This window comes from Echinops telfairi, unplaced genomic scaffold (genome assembly GCF_000313985.2).
Source record: "Echinops telfairi isolate 266 unplaced genomic scaffold, ASM31398v2 ScPeMD7_2010;HRSCAF=2546, whole genome shotgun sequence".
Taxonomy (NCBI): Eukaryota; Metazoa; Chordata; class Mammalia; order Afrosoricida; family Tenrecidae; genus Echinops; species Echinops telfairi.
The window spans coordinates 20857474-20863448 of NW_022105908.1; the positions used below are offsets into that span (position 1 = coordinate 20857474).

The following is a 5975-nucleotide window of genomic DNA, read 5'->3' on the forward strand; positions in this document are numbered from 1 at the left end:
TATGGAGTAACACCCTATTCCATTCTTGAAACAGAAGTCTCAAGGCACACCAAAAGGTTCAACACTGACCACTAACCGAAAGTTCAAATCCCCCTACAGGTACCTCCTAAGAAAGGCCTGGGGAACTTTGTACAAAAGATTGCAACACTGAAAACTTTATGGAGTACAATCCGAATCCACGTGGTGGCATTCCATTTGGTTTGGGATCTCTTTTTTGCTTATTTGCTCTGTGAAACACCTGAATAACCAGAGAGGAATAAATAGGAGGAAAGTAGCAAGTGAGGGAGGAACAGCGGAGGGAGGCTTGAGGTCCCTGGGTGGTGCATATAGAGTAAAAATTGTTCACTGGGGGCAAATGAGAAGGTAACTCTTCAGGGTGAGCAGGGGTGGGAAGAGGGGCAGGGTAGGCATCATGTTATGGCTAACATGCCTAAGGGCTCGGGACACTCAGGTGGCCACACTGTTTTCCTCCAGACCGGGCTGCAGGTACTCATAGGGCATGTCCAGCTTTGCATTCCAGATCTCGATTTCCTTATCCAGCACAGCCAGCTCCTCCCTGAGCTTCTTCAGCACAGCCTTGGGCTCGGCACCTGAGAAATACTCCTCCTTGTGCTGGCCCAGAGCCACCTGTCAAGGAGAGGGAAGGTCAGCTAAGAGCCTGATAGCTCCCAGCTTGGGGTGCCCACACATCCCACGTGCACCTGTGCCCAGGGGCCCAGGCACCTGACTCTCACCATCACTGGCTGACATCTGCCCAGTTGCCAAGTGATGGACATCTGAAGAGAACCTGGTGGAAGTTGGGCAGTGTTGCCATCATGGTCTCCAGCATCGCATCCTTGGTGGTGGGTGGGGGCAGCCTCATTGTGCCAGGTGTGTTGGGAACCCAAGTGTACCAGTCCAGTTAAGGAGGGCTTAATGGTCTAGAGTCAAAGCACGAAAAACCCCTTAGTCCACCAGGATACAACCCCTATCCCATTCCAGACTTCAAATGATCAACTGACACCCTATGATAAGTACCTTGCCCAGGTGAATGGAAGAATGCTGGCCAGTGCAGGTGAAGACACACATAGTGACAAAGTGGCAAGCCTGCTCCTGAGTCTGTCAGGAGGTGGGAAACCCTGCAAGGGGGAAAGGATAAGGAGAATTAGACACTGTGAAGTCAGGAACAGAAGCAGAGCTCAGAAAGACAAAGCACAGGGAGGACAGGAGGCGTGTGAAGACAGAGTAGGAATTCACAGGAATTCTGTGGAGTCTGACAAGGATGAGGGAGGGATGTAGGGAGCTCTGATGGGAGCTGCCTCTGCCGACTCAGGGGAGCAGATTTTGTTAAATTTTTTCGAATTTACCAAAACGATTGGCTTCACCTTGGTAGCTTGAAATAGATCACAATGGAAATATTTACACGACAGAAATGGGCAAATGTTACAAAGCAGGGCTCTTTTTAATTCTGGGGTGTTGGTTGTTTAACAGCTACCAGCAACCACAGGCCCCACCACATCTGGGACCTCAAGAAGTGAATGGAATGAAGCTATATTTCTAGATTAGAGGACAGGGATTCTAGGAAAACCTTTGGGAGCTTTCATTGGGGTTGAAAATGCTTCTGGAAGATATCATAGAAGTAGAGAGGACTTTAGGAGAGAGAGCCCTGGTGGTGTAGTGGTTATGCATTGGGTTGTGACCTTCAAGGTCAACAGTTCAAAACCACCAGACTCTCAGAGGGAGAAAGATGAGGCTTTCTACTCCTGTAAACAGTTGCAGTCCCGAAAACTCAAAGGGGCAGTTCTACCCTGTCCTACAGAGTCACTGTGAGTTGGCATCAACTAGATGGCAGTGGATTGTTTTGGTTTGGCTCATGGAGAAGTCCCAGGCCTCAGGTCAGGAGCTCATCTCACCTCCATCCTGGGCCCCTCGCAGCCCAATTTCAGTGATCGCTCGACACCAGGTCTGCAGCTCAAGGTCCTCTTTCACAGCCACACCTGTCTTATAGTGGAGACTCACGATGCCCTCCACGTGCCTGCCAGCCGAGGGACCAGGGAGAGGGAGCTGAAGCTGGCGGAGAGCCCAGGCCCTCCGCTCCTTGCCCACGTAGCCTGGTGAGTGCTCCCTGGCCCAAGACACAGACCCTCTGTTCTCCCAGCCTTCTCCACCCCAACCCACCAGCCTCACCGAGATGTGATGTCCCAGAGCCAGTGCGTCTTGGACAGAGTAGAAAGAGTCAGCTCCCAAGAGCCGCCGGTCAGCCAGGTCATCAGGGGGACAAAATGATTGGTAGGTTAGGAAGGGTCCAGCTCTCTGGAGCAGCTGCACGTGGCCCCCTCCACCTGTGCTCACCACCCGAGAAGCAAGAATCTGTGCAGCCAGCCGCCCTCTAGCGGAAGGGAGAAGGATCGCCAGCACCCTGCTTTCTCTGCCCATACCAAGTTGTAAACGCCAAGGTCAGAGTCCAGCCCAATCCTGGCCTGGAGGTCAATTTCCATGGTGTATCACAGATGGGGAACGATAAGCTAGAGGGAGAGAAACAGGGGAGCGGGGAGGTAAAGTCAGAGAGAGCCGTGACAGGTCCCAGAAGGAAACTCTGGCTGGGCCACTGAACTTGGAGCCTCTGTTTTTCTTAAAGACAAAGAACCTTTTTTTTTTCTTTTCCACCTCAAGAGTTGCCAATTGATTTGAACCTCCTAAATTGTTCCACAAAGCGCTGAGTTATTACCTTATAATAATAATTACAATAAAGGGTCTCCAATGTTCCAAAATCTAAGCTAGTTCAAAGACTGGCTCAGTGCTTTTCGACCAATTTTCTCATTGTGATTCCCCTTAATGATATAAACAATGAACACACATGGCTACTAACTGAAAAGTTGGAAGTTCAAGTCTAGCCAGAGCTGCTCTGAGAGAAAGGGCTGGGAATGCACTTCTGAAAGATCGGCAGTGGGAAGCTCAATGGAGCCCAGCTCTGTTCAGATACACACGAGGCCACCCGCCATTAGTCAGAGCCAGGTCAATGACAATGATCTCTGTTCAGCTGTTTCTGAAACTGGTTTCCAAAAGCTTTCCAGACACTTTTCCTATACCGGCTGTGAACTTTTGATATAACAGACGGACTGAATTTGAGAGTAAGGCAAAAATCATTGCTATAAACGTTAAAAACCTTTGTCCAGCAAAAAGATCCCAATGCAAACCAATTCTCTCTCAATACATCCTCCATATCAGTCTTTATTCTTCTGAAGATGGTTCTTCCACCTGCCTAATGCATCGTGTGTGGGGAAATCTGCTGCACAAGACCTCCCTAAAGAGCTGAAGAACAAAGATAGTACATTGAGGACTATCTGACCCAAGCCATGGTATTTTCAGTCACCTCCTGTACATGTGAACGTTGGACATTGAATAAGGAAGCTTGAAGAAGAATCAATGCATTTGAATCACGGTGCTGGAGAAGAATACTGAAAGTGCCAAGGACTGCCAAAAGAACCAACAATCTGTCCTGGAAGAAGTACAGCCAGCATGCTCCTTAAGTCAAGGATGGCAAGACTTCATCTCAGATACTTGGGACATGTTATCAGGGGAGACCAGTCCCTGGAAGAGGATATCAGGCTTGCTGAAGTCGAGGGGCAGTGAAGGAGAGGAAGGCCCATGGCAGGGCTGACACAGTGGCTGCAACAACGGGCTCGAACATGAGAACAATTCTGAGGATGGCACAGGACCAACGGGGCGTCGTTCTCACTGTGAGTCAGAGCCGACTTGATGGCACCTCACAATCACAACTCTTCCACCAAATGATTCTGCACTCTTTAATTCAAGTCACATCAAAACAGCAGTTCCAGCATCCTCGAGGGATTCAAATTATCTGAGCTGTGCTGAAGCTCACTATAGAGGAAGAGTAAGTAAGCTCTTTTAACCTCTCATGTCCCGTCCCACCCAAGAATTATCATCTCCTTGGAAAGTGATATGAAGCCCTGTTGAGAAGACAAGGCAACCCTGATCTTGCCTCTTGTGGATCTGTCTTACCTCGGTTCTCCGAGCACACCCAATTCCCCCAAAAGGGTCCCTTTAGAGGTGGAATGCATCCTGGGGCAGAGAAAGGACAAACAGTAGAACTGTGGAGGAGGTGGTTGCTACCTTGAAGATAGGATGGATCGATGGCAGGCACCTCATGGTGGCCACAGAGAATACCTCAGCCATGAGGTGTGCCCTCAGAAGATGACACTGCAGCTCATGAAGCTGAAGGTCTGAATTCTGGACCCAGCATTTGGCCAGGAGCCCCACCATTGGTGTGTGTGGGGGGGTCTGTGGGCAGGAAAAGTGTTGGAGGGGAAGATCCTGGGTGTGGCAGCTGGAGCTGGAGCGGGAGAAAGAGTATAGGCAAGGCAGGAATGAGTGCAGTGCCCAATGGGGCCTCTAAATTTTCTAGGTCTTCTCCACTAGTTTTGTCTTGTTATTCACCTTCACCACCTCTATGGCCCTCTGAGCCCATCAACTCTGCCTGGGGCAACTGCTACCGCATCTTATGCAAATCCCTATATCAGTTATTTACCTTCACCAGTGTATGCTAAACAGTGTTGTCAACCAGTATAAAGTACATAAATCACCTTTAGCAACAGCCTTGAGCAGCACTCCATTCACATACTCCTTAGCTTAATATCCAGGGCTCACAACAATCCAGTTCAGCTATCCTCTGGGACTTTCTGGACTCATCATACCAGCCCATCTTCTCCCTGTGCAGAGGACATCCCCTCTCTTTGCTTGTCTTCATCTTGACTTTCCTGCAAGGCTTACTCATGCCCACCGCACCTTAATGGCCCTTCACTGTCTGCAGTCTATTCAGCCTGGACTAGCACTCCAGCCCTTCAAGTGGAGGACTTTACATATTTGGTCCTTTCATGCCTGCCTAGTGCCAGGGCACAATGCCCTTGCACAAAGTGATTTGTGGGTGAGGAGCTAAACGGAGAGGTCCAAGCTCTGGGGAGCAGGACTCCCGAGTGCCCTCACTTGGATGATCATGAGCAAGAGTTTCCCATCAGGCTGCAGCTTCAGCATAACCAGAGGGGCTGCTAGGTGCTGTTGATGACATAGAATGACATTGGCCTTGATCCCATCTAGCAGGGAGTAGTCAACTTCAAACAAGGTGCCTTCCTAGAAGGGGAAAGAAGAGGTCAATGGCCACCATTAAAATAAGGCATCTTCTTCACATTATGTTTCCTTAGAGAGGAAGAACAGAATCCACTTGTCATTTATCCCTTCCTTTGTGTCAGGCACTGACTGTATCAGCTGTTGATTACCTCCCATAAGCCTTTTGTGTGCTTGAAGTAGACCAGTTTTACAGGAGCTGGATGGTCATAGAAGTGGCGTCCCTTACTTGAACTTACAAGTAACAGAACCAGGATTTGAACCCAAGTCTGCCTTACATCATCTTGCTCACTTCCATCAGTCCATTCGGACTCATAGGACTTTACAGGACAGGATAGAACTGCCCTGGTGGGTTTCTGAGACTGTAACTTGTTCAGACAGTGGAAAGTCTCATCTTTGTCCGACTTTCCTCATAAGCCCACTTGGATTTTCTGCTCCAATTATCCTGGGTTCACTCTTGATTAACGGCCCCACTCCTGACCCTATTCTCTTCTTTCAAGGCCCACGTCCCTCCTGAATCCTGAATACCAAGGCCCAGGTATGGTTCTTCATTTTGCCTCTGTCTCTATCAACCACCCCTTCATCTCACCCTCCCTCTACAGTGGCTGTCTCGTGGGTGGAGGAAGGCCATGCAGCTGCACTTCTCCAAGATGAGTGCTTCCTCACTATTGACACAAGTGGACCCCGCAGAAACACTGCTGATCCGGACCCCCCCTTGAGTTCATTACTGCTCCATCCATGGTCTCCTTAGGCCTTGCATGTCCCTGCATGGAGCTCCTTCTCCAGCTGGACCTTCCCAGCCTCTAGATGGCTAGGAAGATGTTTGGAAAGCCTGAGCAGCATGGGGTTGGCGC

The 5975-nt window shown here is 49.7% G+C and overlaps 1 pseudogene; it reads right to left on the bottom strand.

Annotated features, from left to right (window-relative positions):
• Positions 1-436: 436 nt before the first annotated feature.
• Positions 437-5975, bottom strand: part of LOC101655917 — a 35311-nt pseudogene continuing 29772 nt past the window's right edge.